General features: G+C 38.7%; 1 long non-coding RNA gene across 2 annotated transcripts in view; it reads right to left on the reverse strand.

The window, feature by feature from the left end:
* Positions 1-872: 872 nt before the first annotated feature.
* The window catches only part of LOC126263171 (uncharacterized), a 29,228-nt gene continuing 8,810 nt past the window's right edge, over positions 873-21,290 (reverse strand). Inside the window, exons 1-2 of one of the 2 annotated variants that reach the window (XR_007546851.1) lie at positions 18,497-20,377; positions 873-1,422 (exon numbers count right to left, since the gene is read on the reverse strand). This is a non-coding gene — a long non-coding RNA (uncharacterized LOC126263171). Of the gene's footprint in view, positions 1,423-18,496; positions 20,378-21,290 lie in introns of those variants that run through there. The other variant, XR_007546852.1, reaches the window with a different exon arrangement.

Raw genomic sequence — 21,290 nt, forward strand, 5'->3', positions numbered from 1 at the left:
ACTCACCTTCTTCTCCTACGGTCGTGGACACATCACCCATGTCTTCTGTTATAACAACCAGATTTGCCGCAACAGGCAGATTGGTGCTCGGGGCCCCAGCAGATGCGACCCCCACGTCTCCTCTCATTTCGACCCGTTATCATCGGGGACACTTCCGTCCATATGGGAAGCCTCCTCCTTGAGACTTTACGGCCAGTCAAACAACACCTATGGACGTTAGCAATCTACAGGCTACCCCCGTCAAGACATGTGCAAAAACTTCAAAGGGGGGAAAAGTGTTGTGACTCGCTGATCTTTCAAAGTGCCGCCGTGCAGTTACATGCATCCTCTACATGCGGCGCTGTCTGCCAGCCATGCAGCAGCAGCGCCACCTAAGCGGCCAGCCAGCCAGCGGCTGCTACGACTCAGACTCAGTTCTGATTTGACTGTTAAAGTGTACACACGTCTTACTTCGTTTACTTGATCTGTGACTTACATGTATTGTGTCATCCTTGAAATATATTTGTTCAACTTGACGTTATAACATGATATTTTCTCCTTATACTGGACATGGAAATCTGTCACCGATTTATAAAGTGAAATTACTCATATCCAATTGTATCAAAGGATTATGAATATGTCTCAGGCTTTGTTACATCACAAGATCTGCTTTATTTGCTACTTGTCACCAACCGGTTAGGGATCCTGTGAGTAATGATTGGCCATCCAGCTGGTTTGTACCATACCTTTTCTCTAGCACAGCCATTTGTAGTCAAGGAATGTATCAGGTTAGGAACAGGAAGTGTTGTGAGTATTACAGAGGGCCAAGCAGAGACACCTCTGCATGAAGTCAGGATAGTTGTTGGTAATCTGTGAAGAATCAATGACACCAGTGAAATATTGTGAGAGTTCAGTTATTTATTCACAATGTTTACAAGTTGTCATTCTTCTGCAGCAGCATTGGCTGTTGCTAATTCAGCTGCATGTAATTCTAGCTGACATCCGTCGAGTCATCTCAGCATTTGCCCACTGGACAGGTGATGCCAGCAACCCTGGTGGTATGGCAGCTGCGCACCATGAAGTGGTTCTCATGCTGGCTGAAGAATGTACTGGATCCCACTCCAAATTCTACAATGACCCTTGATGATCCATCTGCAATGCACCTGGTGTCAGGAGTCATCTGGTCAGTTGATCTCCTACCTACCCATGGTAGATTTCAGCCCAAAAAGACGCCTGAACGTTGAACAGGAATGTGAATCTCAGGCCCTGTTGCTGGCTTCCACATTGAAATCCAGTATTGGTACCACTCTGCAATGTGGTATTGCCAGAAGACAGTCAGTTTCTCCAACAGTAGATGGTCAGCAGCAAGCAGCATGAATTCATAAGGTGAAAGCCATCATTTTGAGTACATCTTTGGCTAGTTCACAGACTGACCTGGAGCATCTAGAACATAGATTACTTTAGTAGCGTAATCATGGAATTGAGTGCTATTACAGTGAAAGCCATTGATACCAATCATCAACTCATAACAAAAGCTGGAGTATTTAAAGGGAGCCAGTGTGAGGCTGTGATGCAAAGCTCAATTTGAAATGACCGAGTGTATACACCTTATTCTGCCTCATTCACTTAACAGGCACAGGCGTATACATTGAATTCTTACAGTGAAGCTGTAGCTCTTATTAACATGGATACTGTTACAGCACAGAACAGTAAGTGGTAGAAATTAGAAAAGAAATTATTAATAGTCACTCGCATTGCCTCATGCAAATTCAAGTGCTCTTTTGAAACAGATACAGTTTCTTTCAACATGTCTTGTGAGATAACAAATACGCTAGTCTTGCTTACTTTAGTTTTTCCATACTCTTTTCTACTGAATGCTTATTATTTACTCAGCAGACAGTGTTGTCAACCTGATCCACTTGTGACATAATGGCTCACTTGCTGCTTCCACTAGTCTCTGGAGTGACTTGAATCTGCGTGAGGCAATGCAAGTGAGTATTAATAAATCTTTTTCTAATTTCTACCACTTACTGTTCTGTGCTGTAACAGTGTCCATGTTAATAAGAGCTACAGCTTCACTGTATGAATTCAATGTATACGCCTCCCCTGTAATGACAGTAAACAGTGAGAAAAGTCTCCGACAGACCTACTCATTAAGATTAAGATTGTGTTGTGTTCTTTCCTTTTTTGAAGGATTTCTTGTGGTAAGATCAAAACTAACCATGTCAGCTCCAAAGGAAGCTGTATTCTGGTGTTGCTTCTCTATGATAATATGTGCACAATTATTCTATTCCTTGCCAGAATGAGATTTTCACTCTGCAGCGGAGTGTGCGCTGATATGAAACTTCCTGGCAGATTAAAACTGTGTGCCCGACCGAGACTCGAACTCGGGACCTATGCCTTTCGCGGGCAAGTGCTCTACCAACTGAGCTACCGAAGCACGACTCACGGTCGGTACTCACAGCTTTACATCTGCCAGTACCTCGTCTCCTACCTTCCAAACTTTACAGAAGCTCTCCTGCGAACCTTGCAGAACTAGCACTCCTGAAAGAAAGGATATTGCGGAGACATGGCTTAGCCACAGCCTGGGGGATGTTTCCAGAATGAGATTTTCACTCTGTAGCGGAGTGAGTCGTGCTTCGGTAGCTCAGTTGGTAGAGCACTTGCCCGCGAAAGGCAAAGGTCCCGAGTTCGAGTCTCGGTCGGGCACACAGTTTTAATCTGCCAGGAAGTTTCATATCAGCGCACACTCCGCTGCAGAGTGAAAATCTCATTCTGGAAACATCCCCCAGGCTGTGGCTAAGCCATGTCTCCGCAATATCCTTTCTTTCAGGAGTGCTAGTTCTGCAAGGTTCGCAGGAGAGCTTCTGTAAAGTTTGGAAGGTAGGAGACGAGGTACTGGCAGAAGTAAAGCTGTGAGTACCGACCGTGAGTCATGCTTTGGTAGCTCAGTTGGTAGAGCACTTGCCCGCGAAAGGCAAAGGTCCCGAGTTCGAGTCTCGGTCGGGCACACAGTTTTAATCTGCCAGGAAGTTTCATATCAGCGCACACTCCGCTGCAGAGTGAAAATCTCATTCTGGAAACATCCCCCAGGCTGTGGCTAAGCCATGTCTCCGCAATATCCTTTCTTTCAGGAGTGCTAGTTCTGCAAGGTTCGCAGGAGAGCTTCTGTAAAGTTTGGAAGGTAGGAGACGAGGTACTGGCAGATGTAAAGCTGTGAGTACCGACCGTGAGTCGTGCTTCGGTAGCTCAGTTGGTAGAGCACTTGCCCGCGAAAGGCATAGGTCCCGAGTTCGAGTCTCGGTCGGGCACACAGTTTTAATCTGCCAGGAAGTTTCATATCAGCGCACACTCCGCTGCAGAGTGAAAATCTCATTCTGGAAACATCCCCCAGGCTGTGGCTAAGCCATGTCTCCGCAATATCCTTTCTTTCAGGAGTGCTAGTTCTGCAAGGTTCGCAGGAGAGCTTCTGTAAAGTTTGGAAGGTAGGAGACGAGGTACTGGCAGAAGTAAAGCTGTGAGTACCGACCGTGAGTCGTGCTTCGGTAGCTCAGTTGGTAGAGCACTTGCCCGCGAAAGGCAAAGGTCCCGAGTTCGAGTCTCGGTCGGGCACACAGTTTTAATCTACCAGGAAGTTTCATTCTATTCCTTGTATGTTTTCTCTGTTTTACTTGTTATCTGTATGTCAGCACAAATGTTCCACCCACAAGAAGAGTGGCCTACAACCAAAGTAATAAGATTAAGAGCTTTGATTAGCTTTACAAAAAAAGGGCTATGAAATGTGTAAGTAATTTAAAATCAAGTACACATTTAGGCTGTAAGAGAGATGAAAAGTTAAATGCTTGTAATCATGGGTGGACTACATGCATAATTAATGAGCTGATAAATATTGTAGGCAGTTTTCACCCTTATAAGTAATTTTTCCAACAATTCTAAAGCTACCAATGTATTTCCATGATAAAGTGATGCATCCCGGAACAGGTAGTATCACCAATTTGGCCAAAATTGTGACATATGTAGCGCAATCAGGACATTAATGACAATGTGGGCTGGGGTCTACCATGTCACCTTTAACACAATGAGAGGGAGAAAGTCTCCTGGAATGCTTAGCACAAGTGATTCTGGAATGGAGAGAAGTTATGATTCATACAAAGTGAATAAGGATACAAATACGTAATGATTCAGTTTAAGAACTATTCATTTTCCCAATAGATCAATCTTATCTGGAGAGGTGTCTGAGACAATGGCTGTACCATTTCCACACCCTACCACTCTGTATCTTAGGCCTTTCCCAGTTCCTGAGTTCTACCCTCCCTTTCAGAGACAAGCCTCTGCTTGCAACTTGTTCCAACAATAGACAATCAAATACCTTAACCACAATTGGATTCAAGTGCCAAGACAGCACTAGTTGCTTCCCATATTCTGATACATGGGGAATATCAAATTCTACTCTTTGCAGCTATAATCAATCAGACACCTTATTCACAATAGGAGACAAATGTGAGACAAAGCTTGTTCTTCTTTACATTCTGACATACTGGAAATATCAAATACTACTCATTTGCTACTAGTGACAGACTCTATAGCGCTTATTCTTCTTTAACAAGCAGATAACTCAAAATAATAACTGTTGTTGGATACTCATTGAAAACTCAGCTGTCCTGCCTCAAATGTGCAGCAGCATCCAAGTGTCACTCTATAGTGATTGCTCCCAACATTTCAGCTGTGGCACTGCCTGCTTCTGACTACCACTCTTCACTGCGTTTGGCCGTATGTGCAAATTGCTTGTATACTGATTTTTCAGGGATTTTTGCGAGAGTTTCTCCTGTAGAGATGTTTCCCGTGACTTCCCAAAGTCTTTCTCTGGTCTGATATTCATCCAGCACTTTATAGAATGTTCTTTAACACTCTGCCTGTATGCCAGCATGTGCTAGTCACCTTGCCACCTGAGTGTGTTGTTCTCACTACAGCACCATCATTTCCTCAGCCAGCTGCCAACAAGTCTTACTTCACACCAGAGTGCTGGCCCAGGTCCGGAGGACCACCTGACATCACATCTCGTGTGTTGCCTTAATATTACACTTAATAAGGTTTCTCTGCTTCTCTCACAGCCATGCCACATCTTACATTAATAAAATTTGATAGCCATCACAAAAGGACTACCAGAGGAGAAGGTCCACATAATTTTCTGTTTGTCAAAACACAAATTATGTAAGTAGCCCCAGGATGGCAGGCCTGTTGGAAATGGAAACTTGAGTCAATATTTTCAAACATAGTTTGCAGACATGTTCCGTATAGGGAAGCATTGTTTTTCAGGGGAGTGCTCATCTGGTATCTCTTCTGAATGACCAAAGTAAAGCAAACGTGGTCTCTGCCTAGGAGGGACAGTGCTGCCTGCCTAGTCATATTTTGGCAGAGCACAACTACTTTTTTTCTAGAGTAGGAACACTAGTGTGGCTCCTGGAAGGTAATAAAACGAGGAGATGCACACTATGGAGCCTCGACCTGAAGCAACTGTTGGACACAGTCGATTGATTGTAGTACATTGGAAAATTAAGTCAGCTGGCATCTTAGTCACAGCATGTTCAGAACTTTATTACTTTGAATTTAGATGTGTCCAGTAAATAATCAGTTAGAATCCATCACATTTTTAGAGGATGCATATTAGGGCTGTGATTGCGGTGGTGACATATGCTTGGTTCCAGGTCAGTCCACCGACTGTTCTTCAATGCTCTTGTGGTACGCAATATGCTAGCACACTCAAGAAATCATTTCCTTGTTACAGTCCCTCTGACAGCTCATTGATTGTGCATGTATCATTGCTTGATTGGTTCTCTTGTAATGCTGTGGGCTTTTTCCTGAAAGCCTGAACAGACCCTCACTATTACTTTCATATGTAATTATGTATTTATTTTCTATGGATAGCGTGCTTGTCTCATTTGTATTCCAGAATAGTGGATTCTTGCCTTTCCCCACATTGTGAAGGATGTGCCACTTTTTCAATTTTTATTAAGAGCAGTACACAGATATTAATTCTACTGCAGCATCTCAGTTGCTTCTGTAGCCCTTTCCCTGTCCCTAAATAATTTAATCATGCTGCAACTGAAACACCTGTTTTCATCTGTGAGATATGGTGCTTACACTAAAAGAGACAGGTGACTTTGCAGGTAAGTTCTGATTTATCTGTGAAATTCCAGGAAGGAGTGACGAAACTGCAGATATGATTTTGATCAGTTGTATCCTACCTTAGCATTTAACTAATCTTACCACAAAGAGTGACAACGAGGTAATTCTCTCCAAAGCTTCATAGGCCGAGACCTTCTTAAGCATCTATCACTTCAAAGTGCTACACATCAAAGAAGCAATGACTGAGATAAAAGAACATTTCAAGGTGAGATTAAAAGTCAGGGTGGAAGGAAGTCAGTGATAAGTTTTGCTGATGACACTGCTGAGTGAGATTGAAGAAGAATCACAGTATGTGATGAATGCCATGAACAGTTTAACGAGTACAGATTATGGATTGAGAGTACACTGAAGGAAGGTGAAAGTAATGAGGAGTAACACAAATGTGATTAATGATATACGTAACATCAGAATTTGGGCCCATTAAGTAGACGAAGAAGGAATTCTGTTACCTAGGCAGAAAAATAACCCACGATGTATGGAGAAAGGAAGACATAAAAAGCAGACTGGCACAAGAGAAGAGGGCATTCCTAGCCAAAAGAACTCTATTAGTGTAAAACATACACCTTAATTGGAGGAAACAATTTTTTAAACAAATACCTGTGGGGCATAGAACTGGTTGTGAATCGTGTACTGTGAGAGCACCTGAAAAGAAGAAAATCGAAGCATTTGAGAGGTGATGCTATAGAAGGACATTGAAAATTAGGTGGACAGATATGATGAGGAATGAAGAGGTTCTCCACAATCAGTGAAGAAAGGAACATACAGGAACACTGACAGGCAGATGGGATAGGATGAGAGGACATGTGTTAAGACATCAGGGAATAACTGCTGCAGTACTAGAGGGTACTGTGGAAGATAAAAACTGCAGGGGAAGACAGAGATTAAGTATGCTCCAATGGACAGTTGAGGATGTAGGGTGCAAGTACTATGCTGAGATGAAGAGTTTGATGCAAGTGAGGAATTTGTGGTGGGGTTCATCAAACCAGTCAGAAGACTGATAACCCCAAAAATCTCCCTGGAGAGTGTAACTGAGTCTGCATTTACAATTCTGTGAAATTTGTCTTTTCCTTTCTTAATTAAACCTGTTTTGATTGGGATGATTATAGTTGCCACTTGTCCATCACAGTCAGATAAACCATTCATTATGGGGCTCATATCTACTTCATGAAAGACTGTTGAACATAGAAATAAATTATCAAATGCTATTGGGAATGTCATTGTCGGGATCCAACCAAAGGTGAATATCAGTTAACTCGAATGTCTCAATCAGAACCATCAGAGATGAAATTAGTATTGAAAACTCCACATACAACCACTTCACGCTTATTTTTACTGTCTTTTAGTACTCCTCTAACTGCTTAATAAACTTCAAAACATTTCATGTTGGGGGCCAAAAACTGTGAGAACTGCTATCTTCAGTGTTGCCAAGTCTGTTGCTAATGTACAGTAGAACTCGAAACACTGGTCAAGGAAACTGACTGCTCAGCAAAGAAGACGCCTCATTTTATTCTAGTGACAGAAGCAGATACAGACTGTGATGCTTATTTGGCTTGGACAAAATATAAGCAGCAGCTCAAATTCTGAATTTCACTCACAGGATCTTTGTATCCCCACTGCTGAACCATGAACACCTTTGGTACACACACAGTGCAATTTACTGGGACTCTCAGCTCCATACACTGAATCATATGATGTGGTTAGCTAGGTAGGTCACTGAAAAAGGCATTATGTCATTTAGTGCAAAAAATGTGCCTGATTCAGGTGTGGGAAACCAGGAGTAGACCAGAATAGCCATAAGGTTTTTCTTGTAAACAGGATTTTTGCAAAGTAAACAATGGAAAATCCAAGGTGAAACAATGACAGTATTATGAGAAAGATAGATTGCTACTCACCACACAGAGTAGATGTTGAGTCACAAACAGGCACACGATATTTTCAGCAGTCTTTTCGTTGTGTCTGTCTGCAACTCAGTATCTGCTCTATATGGGGAATGGCACTCTATACTTTTCATCATACTGTCAGTTTTGCAAGGTAGGGTGATTACTAGGAATAGTTGTAGCAGATGTTTAGGTAATAGATTAAAGGTAATTTTAGGTGAGACTTCTATTACATGGAGTGCATACTGTGGCAGTGTAGATAGTAGAAGCTTTGCATGTTTGATTTAGTAGGAAACAGTGGTGTCTTGCAGTGTGATAATTTGAATTTTAGGACAGTGCATACTAGGGGACCGGGTAGCCTGATGGTATGACAACCAGAAGGACTGTAGTTAGGGAATACTAGACACATCAAAAAAAAGTTTTGCATCATCCCGATTCCCAGAACTCCTGAAGACAGACGTTGACTGTGTATACTGTATCACAGAGACAGTCCCTTTGACTGTTGAAGATGTCACTATACCCGCCCAAAGATGTTACTGATTGGCAACTCCGTAGAGTTCTGTGTGCACAACGACCATATGATAAATAAAATTAGAAGGAAGGTCAGCATTGGCCGTAATTTTGATGATTTATTAACAGCAAAATCGATTTTTGGTCACATAATGATCATCTTCAGTGCTGGAAGTTAAACATTTCACACATCAATCAGTGAATAAGAAACAAAAGACCACAAATACATCTGAGTATAAACCAACTGTTGGTAAGAATATACCTTTAGTGTACGAATTAAAGCTCGTAGGCACTGGTGTCTAGTTATTAACAGTAACAGAAGCTATGAAACGATCACAGTAACTGAAGCCACTGTTTACATTCACCTATACAGCAGACCTCGGTGTGACGGGCTTGGAACGCCCTCTATGTGACATGTGTCGTGTGAAGACTTAACATTACTTTATTTGGCAAGAGATTACCACAAAATACCAAATGTGCACTTGCAAAACATTAATTGGATATTTCAAATTTAAAATCGTACATTAAAAACTCATAGCAAAAACGAAGGGGGAAATGCATGTCTTGCTAACATACACTGATGTGTTATTTTCAAAACAACTTAAAACATGCAAGAAAAAAAAATATACAGGTAAATTATAAGGAGTAAGATTACAGGACTAGTTAAAAAGAAAAATATACAAATAACATGACATCAAATATAACAGAATTTGTTATGGCACAATAACCGCCATCTGGCGTTGGAAGTCAGAGGTGCAAAGTTCTTAATTTACATAAAATATTACATTGAACCAAGAAGTCAAATACATAAATAATTGTGATTGTACAATATGCCACAATTTAACAGGTCAAAATGTCATGAAACACAATATTCTTTATAAAAAAATTTTTAGGGTGCAGACTAACAATTTTTTATCGTATTTAACAACATGACGATACACACATCTCATTAGTCCTATTTAGACATGTTAACACATTACAACTGTATCTGAGGCTTAATTACAAAAAATCACTGTAATTATGAAAAACAGAATGACATAAAAGCACATTGTGGATGCAGAGATCATTTAGCGCACTCATCAGTAAGAACTACTGTTACAAATTGCAAAGAATTAGTGATATGTTCGCTAGAGACACAAGTGTATGAAATATGCTAGCCTAGTAGAAACTTCCACTACCATGCCCATTATTTATAGAAAAAATTCCTCATACAAACAGAACTTAAGTATAAGGAAACAGTGTTCTCTTTAAAGTATGAAACCTTTGTCCCAAAAAATACATCGCTCTCTGTTTATACACTTTTGCACAAGCACTGGGACAGAACCCATCATACATACATGTTCAGTTGATACAACAGAAATGAAAACTGTCAAGCAAACAGTTTTGAATACTCATATGAAGGAGATAATTTTATTACATGTCTTATAGCAACAGCGGGACACCTTATAACACAAAAGTGCATTATGAAAATACCCATATATCCTAAGTAGGCCATCAAACTTAATCTAAAATGCAAGGTGTGGATAAGTAGTAACGTTCATCGTACATCCCAAAGATGTAAACAACTATGCATGAGCAGCTCCTATTTGATGGAGGGGATCCAACAGCCGATCAGTTCCAATCATTCCACCAGGAACGAGGGACATGGCTCGAGTTGTCTGTAGCCCAGCCATGCCTAGACGGTCAATACCGCGGTTCGATCACATCCACATTGTTACTTTGTGCCAGGAAGGGCTCTCAACAAGGGAAGTGTCCAAGCATCTCAGAGTGAACCAAAGCGATGTTGTTTGGTCATGGAGGAGATACAAAGAGACAGGAACTACTGATGAATTGCCTCGCTCAGGCCACCCAAGGGCACTACTGCAGTGCGTGACTGCTACTTACAGATTATGGCTCAGAGGAACCCTGACAGCAACGCCACCATGTTGAATAATGCTTTTCGTGCAGCCACAGGATGTCGCGTTACGACTCAAACTGTCCACAATAGTCTGCATCACGCATCGCAACTTCACTCCTGACATCCATGGTGAGGTCCATCTTTGCAAACACGACACCATGCAGTGCACTACAGATGGGTCTAACAGCATGCCAAATGGTCTGCTCAAGATTGGCATCACATTCTCTTCACAAAAGTGTCACATATGCCTTCAACCAGACAATCATTGGAGACGTGTTTGGAAGCAACCCACTCAGGCTGAATGCCTTAGACACACTGTCCAGCGAGTCAGCAAGATGGAGGCTCACTGCTGTTTTTGGGCGGCATTATGTGAGGCCGACATGCCGCGCTGGTAATCATGGAAGGCATCGTAACGGCTGTACAATACGTGAATGCCATCCTCCAACCAATTATGCAACCATATCGGCAGCGTATTGGCGAGGCATTTGTCTTCATGGACGACAATTTGCGCCCCCGTTGTGCACATCTTGTGAATGACTTCCTTCAGGATAACGACATTACTCGACTAGAATGGCCAGCATGTTCTCCCGATATGAACCCTATCAAACATGCCTAGGATAGATTGAAAAGGGTTGTTTATGGACCATGTGACCCATCAACTACTCTGAGGGATCTATGCCGAATCGCTGTTGAGGACTGGGAGAATCTGGACCAACAGTCCCTTGATGAACTTGTGGATAGTATGCCATGACAAATATAGGCATGCATCAATGCAAGAGGACATACTATTGGGTATTAGAGGTGTGTACAGCAATCTGGACCACCTTCTCTGAAGGTCTCGCTGTATGGTGGCACAACATGCAATGTCTGGTTTTTCTGCAATAAAAAGGGCGGTAATGATTTTTATGTTGACCTCTATTCCAATTTTCTGTACAGGTTCCGGAACTCTCAGAACCGAGGTGATGCAAAACTTTTTTTGATGTGTGTATTTAGCTTCCAGCTTGAAGATAGGTGTAGGATAAGGTAGATGTTAACAGCTTGATGCAGCACTGACAAAGCAGAATGTGGTCAACGCATTGCAACATTATCATATAGTTGGGATTCTTGTCTTTGCATCACCCAACATTGACTCAAAGCAGCAAGGCACTGAAGCACCACATACATGCAAGACAATTGTCAAATGTGACATCATCAGTTAAACTGCTTCAAGTCCCTCGATATACAAAGAGCATGATAGCAGGAAATCCGTCTCCGATATCTGTCCGGGCCAGATATTTGACATTAGGAGAAAATAGTCATTAGGAAAGATTATGAAGTATCAAAGATGTACTAAGGCACAGCGAGGGGAGGGGGGTTAGCTGAAAAGTGACTGTGACCCAAGAAATAAATCTATGGTATTGGAAAGCTGATGAAGTGGGGCCACTCTCGGAGTGAGAAGTAACTGTGAGATAAGGTATTCAGGTATTTTTAAGATGAACAGAGGATTTCTTATGAGGGAATACTATTATGATGGTGAGTTACGGTAATGATTATATTGTATTATGGAAGATGATAAGGTGTTATGTGCATTAGTGAAGTATTGTGAGGATGAAGTCTGTATTAAGGATTCTTTTTATGAAGCTGTAATGGATTCAATGAGTCATAGAACAATGGTGTTTTTGCTGGTCATTGTGTCTGACAATGCTACCATACTAATACTACCACTGATTCTTTTCTTTTATAAATAGTTTTCCTTATTTACTATGTCTTAATGATAAGGCAACAGAGTAGATTAACATAAATAAATTTGCACAGGTCAAGAAGTGCTTGGTTTTTGGTTCTGAGTGCCACAAAGTGCTTGATATTCTTTGTGCAGATTAACAGAGGGTACTACTTAATGAGAGTGTTTTACTAGTGATTAGAGGTATGATCTGTATATAGATTAGATTAATACTTGTTCCATAGATCATGAATACGACACTTCGTAATGATGTGGAACGTGTCAGTTAATAAAAGATGTCTGTACAAGATATTACATTACACAAAATATTGCATGACACAATTTTTTTTTTTTTTTTTTTTTTTTTTTTGTGGCCCCCTTAATTTATATCTAAAAATTCAGCCATTGAGTAGAAGGAGTTGTCATCTAGAAATTCTTTTAACTTATTTTTAAATTTTAGTTGGCTATCTGTCAGGCTTTTGATGCTGTTTGGTAGGTGACCAAAGACTTTTGTGGCAGCATAATTTACCCCTTTCTGTGCCAAAGTCAGATTTAACCCTGCATAGTGAAGATCATCCTTTCTCCTGGTGTTATAGCTATGTACACTGCTATTACTTTTGAACTGGGCTGGATTATTCACAACAAATTTCATAAGTGAATATATATACTGTGAGGTTACTGTGAGGATCCCTAAATCCTTAAATAGATGTCTGCAGGATGACCGTGGGTGGGCTCCAGCAATTATTCTGATTACACGTTTTTGAGCAATGAATACTTTTCTACTCAACGATGAATTACCCCAGAATATGATGCCATACGAAAGCAGTGAATGAAAGTAGGCATAGTAAGCTAATTTACTGAGATTCTTATCACCAAAATTTGCAATAACCCTAATAGCATACGTAGCTGAACTCAGACGTTTCAGCAGACCATCAATGTGTTGCTTCCAGTTTAACCTCTCATCAATGGACACACCTAAAAATTTTGAAAATTCTACCTTAGCTACAGACTTCTGTTCAAAGTCTATATTTATTACTGGAGTTGTGCCATTTACTGTACGGAACTGTGTATACTGTGTTTTATCAAAATTTAAAGAGAGTCCGTTTGCTGAGAACCACTGAATAATTTTGTGAAAAACATCATTTACAATTACAGCACTTAGGTCTTGGTTTTTGGATGTTATTACTATACTTGTATCATCATTATAATAGGGATGGGCAATAATTTTGACTTTGGGGCCCACTTTGTGGAACCAGAAGTTGGCGGACTGCCACACCTTTTAAAAAGATTGAATTCATTAGTTAACTTTGTGTTTTGGAAAAGGTGTAAAGGCTACCATAAAAGGCAACAAATATACATAAAATGGAAACAATTATACTCAGTTTATTTAATGTACTGATTTCATATTATCTATAGCTGCAAGCAAAATTAATTTTAGAATTAGTTTAATGAGACAAATGCAACCTGTTGCCCTTTTGTACAATTTTTTTGAAATCAAGAGAGAGATTCTTTGTTGAGGTACTCATCAAAAAAATGGCTCTGAGCACTATGGGACTCAACTGCTGTGGTCATAAGTCCCCTTGGTACTCATCAGAGCCTGCTAGTTAATGTCTGTCAAGAAGCCTCTATATTTACTCATGTTGATCTCGAAACAAGAAAAACTTTGCTCACAAATATATGCAGAAGCAAATATAGAGAACATATTCTCAAAAAACTACTTCATGCATGGAAATTTTAACAAACGAAGTTTTGTAAAAGTCAAGAAATATCACAGCATTAAACTCTACTTTGTGGGTGATCCAATACTACACCATAGTTGTAAGTACTAAAGACACACCACTGAATGATAAACACTTTATTAACACCATCTTCACACAAAGATCACAGCAGATTACAACACAAAAACATGACTGGCAAGAAGAGACACTGGAAAACAAATCACAGAAGTTAGTCCTCACAGAGGGGATGGTTGACTTGTTCTGACTGATTGATTGATTGATGGTTTTATTAGTCCATTTCATCATTTTTGTACATAGTTACAAATTGATACTGGACAAATCAATTTTTGTGAGATGATGAGGAAACATGAGTTTACGTGATGATTATGAATTGTGTATCTACTACAACATGAATATGTTTACCTACATATATAACTGTAATCAAATGTGTATATACAGGTTAACGTCTTCATGCTCTTTTCAAGAACATATATCAGTTTTCTAGTTAAAAAGCAAGAGGATTTTTAAATAATTGTGTTGATCATAGTTTAAAATTATTATTTTTTTTCTTTTTGTGAAAGGAAACAAATTTACATTAAATCATAACACTCTTCTTATGACTTAACAATAATTACTCTTAATAATTAAAAAAGCACAGTAATATTTACAGTTTTTGTGGCATCTTCATGACTATAATTTACAGCTTTTGCATTTGTACAAATGGTACAAATTTAAAGATTAGAAAATATTTACTATTTATGTGACATATGCTGACACTGAATATGTTACTGAAGTATTCTACAGGAACTCATCCAGATTTTAGAAAGCAGTTAGCTTCACCAGCTTGTATATAGTTTAAGATTGTATATATTCATCAACACTGTAATACAGTTTATTTAAAAGATACATTTTTAGAACCATTTTAAAATTCCTTAAATTTTTTTTGTGTCTGTGTGTGGTGTGGTAACTTAGTTTAAAGTTTTTTCCCTGCTAGTAGGGGCCCATCTTGTCTTAAGTTTTGTTTTTGCATATTCACTATGCAGTTCCATTTCCTGTCATGTATTGCATTTATGGTACTCATTTTTTTCACTATTCAGTGTCTTTTATTTTCTTAATGAAACATGTAACTTCCAAAATGCATAAGCAAAGTAGTGGAAGAATTTTTAGGTTTCAAATAGTGGCCTACATGAGCTTCTAGTAGTTGCATTTCCTACCCTCCTTATAATAATAATAATAATTATTATTTTTTTTATGACAATAAAGAAAATTCTGCTTGCAGGTGAGTTGCCCCAAAGAATTATGCCACATCTCAACAGTGATTCCACCTGTGCGTAATATATATTTTTTATCATTTGTTGTGTCATGAAGCCAGTAAGAATTTCATGCTATAACAAGTGGTGCTTAATTTCTTACTGATAAAGTTACATGGTTGTCCCACTTTAGGTTTTCTTGGATCTATAACAGTCTAAGAAATTTAGTGCTGTTTACAGTTTCTAATTGTTTGCCAGATAAAATTATGACAGGTCTCTGAGGAGTATATCCTTTGTGTTGTATGTAATTGCAAAGTTACTGTCTTTTCTGCATTAATGATAAAAATGTTTCTGGAGAACCCATCAGTTATGTGTAATGTGCATACTTTGATTTCATTCTTCAGTTCATCTACAGTCTTCCTTTTTATCACAATGCTGGTGTCATCTGTAAATGTTATACATTTCTGGGAAGGGTTGCTGACTCCAAGTCATTTATAAATAACAGGAACTAGAGTGGACCTAGAATAGAACCTCAGGGCACAACCATAATTAAATTTTTGTTTCCCTGACTGATACATACATATGTTGTTCCCATCTTGATACTTAGGTTCCACTTTTCGTTGTCAGTGGTTCAGGTATGATTGTATCCACTTGTGTTCCAGTCTCATGACACCTGCATATTCCATTTTTGAGAGTAGTAGTTTATGGTTAATGACATCAAACGCTTTGGTGAGGTCCAAAAATATAGCAGATAAGTGTTGTTTATAGTCTACTGAGGTCAGGGCTTTATTTATAAAATCAAAGGTGGCAGTTTTTGTGGACCTACATTTATCGAAACCATGCTGTGATTTTGAGAAGAGGTTATTTTCTTCTATAAAATGAACCAGTCTCTTATAATGCATTTTTCTAACCACTAAGACACCAGCGCAAATGCTAGAAAATTCTACTGAAGTGCTGAGGGATGTCTAAAAATGGTCACAGGAAAACAAAGTAACTGTCAACATAAAGAAAACAAATACAATATGCTTTAGGATAAATAAGAAACAGAGTCTCTTAAATTTAAAACTAGATAACATATCCATAGGGTAACTACAACAAAATTCTTAATGTTGCACACTGACAGCCAAATGAAGTGGCATGAACATGCTATGAAACTCTCGAAAAAGATATCCACAACATGTAATGCACTTAGAGTCCTTGCATCTGCATGCTCTGATGAATGTCTGAGAACCATATACTTTAGTTATATTCAGTCAGTAATCAGTTATGCCATAATGTTCCGGGGAAACAGTGCTCAGAATTTACAAACAGTATTTAAAATGCAAAAGAGAACAGTAAGAATTATAACGAAAAGCAGTAAGTGGTATAAAGCAGTAAGGTGTAAAACTGTATCATAAACAGCCAAATAAAATAAAAGACACAGATAACATGTACTGATTTAGGAAATGTAATGTTTTGATAAGGAGCAAAAATGATTGTAAATAAATTATGTCTCACAATGTTTAATTACATGTAACAAAAACCTGTACAAATATGTGAATGTATGCAAACTGACAACATCCATAGATTTTAAAATGTCTGCATATGGCTAAATAAATTTAGAAAAGCCAGACAGTAGAGAGATTGGTCTGTAACTTTTTACCTCTGTTTTTTGACACCTTTTAAACAGAGGCCTCACTTTTGCTATTTTTAACTTTTCAAGAAAAATGCCACTAGCAAGTGAGGAATTACAAACATCTGCAAAGGGTTTTGCTATTACTGTTGAGCATTTCTTTAAAATACCATCAGGGATGTTATCAATGGCACATGAGAATTTTGATTTTAGTCCTCTAGCAGCGTTTGATATTTATTTCTCATCTATTGGAGATAAAAAAATACACTTATTTAAACTGTTTGGAACTTCTTCTGTCCTAGAATTTGCTGGATGCGCATTGATAAGATTTTCTGCTACTTCTGTAAAGTAGAAGTTAAATTCATTTGCAGCTTTTTTTGGATCTGATACTTTGAGTTTTCCAGTAACTCAATATTGTAGTGTTCTTCACATTGTTTTCCTGTTCCTTTTTTTACTATGTCCCATATAGCCTCCATTTTATTTGGGGCACTTTTTACAGAATTCTCATTTGTCAGTTTCTTAGACATTTTAATGATTTTGTTTAGGATATGCTTATATTTTCTAAAATAAGCATCAAAATCTAGTGGTTTTCCTGGTTGTTTTGATACTTCTTATAGAAATCTGACTTGAGCCAATTACTTTTCTTATTTTACTGTATTATCTTCTTTCTTTGGGGGGGGGGGGGGGGGGGGGGAGTTTAAAGTAATAGCAGAAGATGTTACTGAAAGCATCAAACTTTTCATTTGGCCTGCATTGTTGTAAACTTCTTCCCATTTTTCCCTGGTTAGGAAATACGGAGAACAATTTATATTTCGTTTACTGTGTAATTCCTAACAACAGCTGATACTGACTGTTCCAAAAGGTGACAATGATTTTTTAACTCTACAGAAATTATTTGAGTGTTATGATCCCAAAAGCCTCTACTGAAAGTTTGTGTACTGTATTTACATGGCATATTTGTAAGTATTTGGTCAATGGTTCACACTGATGTTGCAGTTAGGCCTACCTGTGTTGCTGTTTCTATTTTAGGTTTTAAATTAAAATTTAAAAGCGGGTTCAAAGGATCAGTTTTTTGTTTTGATTATTTCAGGAAGTTAATATTAAAATCCCCACACATAATGAGATTTTTGCACCTTTTTGTTAAGCTGTGTAAGTATGTTTACAAACTTGTTAACAGGGTAGGTATATTGCGTGTTGGAGCCCTATACAAGCAGATAATAACTACATTTTCAGCTACTAATTCAATTCCAGATATCTCTAAAACTCTTTCTTTAGGTATATCTTTTGCGAAATGCATAGGTGCAAATTTTATATCACTTTTTATAGACATACAGCTTCCTTCATAGATCTGTATAGTTCTGCAGAAACCTAACACAAAATTTTGCAGACTCAGCATTTTTAGTTTTCCTTCTTCAAGTCAATGTTCTGTTATGCAAAGTATAGTAACAAATTTTAGTTCAATCTCTAGAAGAATTTGAAGTTCATTCACTTTATTTGTCAGTGACTGCACTTTTTGATGAAGCACCGAGAAATTGTCAAATAACTTTAGGATTTGAAACTTACTTGTTACATAGTGTGGTGGTTTTGCTTCTGTGTTGTTATTTTCCAGGTTACAGGAGAAGCCATGGCCATTTATCTACATGTCATTAGTATAATTATTTACTTATAAAGCTAAGAGACATAAGGTACATAAAAATTTCATTATATTTACACCAGTGACACATTGTTACACATACTGTGAAAATTATATATATATATATATGTGAACCTTTTAACTTTCCAGTGAGGTGGGGTATTGGTTAGCACTCTGGACTTGCATTCAGGAGGATGACAGTTCAAACCCACATCCAGCCATCCTGATTTGGGTTTTCTGCAATTTCCCTGGATCACTTCAGGCAAATGCCTGGATGCTTTCTTTGGAAGGGCATGGCAAACTTCCTTCCCTGATCTGATGACTTCACTGTTTGGTCCCTCACCCAAATCAGCCAACCAACTGAAACTTTTAATTAGTGATTTGTAACAACTTAGTATGATGGTAGTCAGGACTTTATGTCACGTACATCTAATCCTTCATACTCTTTTACGGAGTAGTATGCTTCCTTATTAAACCACACCACTAGAACATTTTTAGATGTATTATAATGGAACACAATGGGCAGCTTTTGGGACTCTATTGAAAATTCTGGGGCCTAGATATTTGTGGCTGTAATGAAGCTTAGCTGAGCTACTGTAGGATACATCAATTGATTGTCCAGTTCTAGTTTTGTGATCATGTAGAGACATCTTAAGGTTAAAACTATTTAAATTCTCTTTAACACTGAGAAGGCAACTATACTTATGGAGGCTTGAGATTGTCATAATTGTGAACTCTTTGAAGTGATCTTTACAAGATTCTCTTGGTATCTCTTCCCTTTGTGGTCCTCTGTGAGCAGTCTGGGTACCCACCGAGAACACAGTTTCTTAAAGTTTAGGTTTTCAGACACAATTTTGTACAAAACCAATCTTGAAACTTTTGGAAATTCCAAAGAAAGAGTGGAAATTGTGAATCTTCTGTCCTCACGAATCTTTGTTTCCACTGCAGCCACCAAATCATCAGTGATCACAGAGGGCCGGCCTGAGCATTCTTCGTCATGGATGTTTTGACGGCCATTTTTAAACTCTCTAACCCAATTGACGCACTTTACCTTCACTCATTGCATTCAAGCCATAAACTTCTGTTAACTGACGATGAATTTCTGCAGCTGATAGGCTTCTCGCGGTCAAAAAACGTATCACTGACCGTATCTCACACGCGGCGGGCGATTCAATAATCGTAAACATTATAAAGTAGCACAGCAATGCGTACACGTCAGCTAGAGAGCTGCAACTTGCATCAGTGTGAACGGGAAGGATGCCGGCAAGTGGCGCGGTGGCTTGCTGCGGCGTCCGCGCAAACTATGGGACTATATGCACGAACGGCCCTCACTTAAAAAACAACCCTCATATAACTGAGTGAAACAAGTCACAAACTGTCCTAGAAATGGGAATACAAGGACATCCAGGTGCTGAAAATGTAAAGGAGAAAAATAACTTGTCAGTTGGTGTATAAATTGAAATGCATGGTCCATCTGCAATGATGGAGTTGAAGTTGTGATTTCATCTACAAGATTAACATCACCTGCAGAAGCAAAAGATGTGCCATCTACACAAAAAACAGAAATTCCACATGCAACAAATGGGAAGAAATCTTCATCAAGCAATCCAAATAAAAGGTTGTTGTGCAGAAGAAATGCTGAGCCTCCTTCACATCTCAATGATTTTTTATGTGTCGGCCTGAAGAAAAAGAAGGGACAACAGTAGGTAGTGTCAATTGTCTCCTCCCTTCTGTCTCAAGACAAACTCCAGTGGATTCCCAGTCAGGTAACAACAGCACTAATAGAATAAAAAAGCAAGAGGAAGGAATCTCTTTTTTTCATCAGAATATAAGAGGCCTCTTAAACAAAAATAGGGACTGATGATCTTAGCAGTTAAGTCCCGAAAGATTTCAAACACATTTGAACAAGCAAAGCCGGCCGGAGTGGCCGTGCTGTTCTAGGCGCTACGGTCTGGAACCGAGCGACTGTTACAGTTGCAGGTTCGAATCCTGCCTCGGGCATGGAAGTGTGTGATGTCCTTAGGTTAGTTAGGTTTAATTAGTTCTAAGTTCTAGGCAACTGATGACCTCAGAAGTTAAGTCGCATAGTGCTCAGAGCCATTTGAACCATTTTGAACAAGCAAAACAGATCAACTGCCTTTTAACATTAATGAAAAGGATTGTATAAATAGTGCTCAGATTCTGTGCTTAACTGAGCACCATGTTGCTAATTGATGTGCCTTGCCGTCTACAGTAAGTTAGTTTAGTAACACACTACCACATGGAAAGTAAAGACAAAGGTGGAGTAGCAAATTATGTTAAGTATAGTGCAGCATACAAAGTTATAGACATTAAGAAATATTGTGTAGAACAAAAATTTGAGGCATGTGCTACTGAAATAATAACTAATTTCTACACAATAATAGTGCTGGCTGTCTACAGGTCACCTTCAGGTGACATAAAAACTTTTCTACATATAATGGAACTCCTGCTGTAAGGATTACATGTAAAAGCAAAGGATATTGTAGTTTTAGGTGATTTTAAAATAAACTACTTTACAGAAAACAAGAATAAAACTGACTTTGAGATTGTGATGACTTTATATAATCTAATATTGGTAATAAACTTTCCAACAAAAATTACATCCCAGTCCAAACTACAATAGATAACATTTTTTTTAGATGTAAGTAGACATCAGAATTATACTGTCAGGCAGGTTATAAGTGGGCTTTCAGATCATGATGGACAAATTCTCACTCTTTATGATGTTAATATGTTTAAAAAACAATTTCCTCAATGGAAGTTTGTAAGAATAATGAACAAAGAGGTACTCTCATTCTTTTGAGACATTGTCAGACTGCTGGTCATCTACAATCACTGCAGGTTGGAGACCAGTCCTACAAGAGAGTGCATGAATTCAAATACCTAGGGGCACTTTTCACTGAGAACT

Source organism: Schistocerca nitens, chromosome 6 (assembly GCF_023898315.1).
Source record: "Schistocerca nitens isolate TAMUIC-IGC-003100 chromosome 6, iqSchNite1.1, whole genome shotgun sequence".
NCBI lineage: Eukaryota > Metazoa > Arthropoda > Insecta > Orthoptera > Acrididae > Schistocerca > Schistocerca nitens.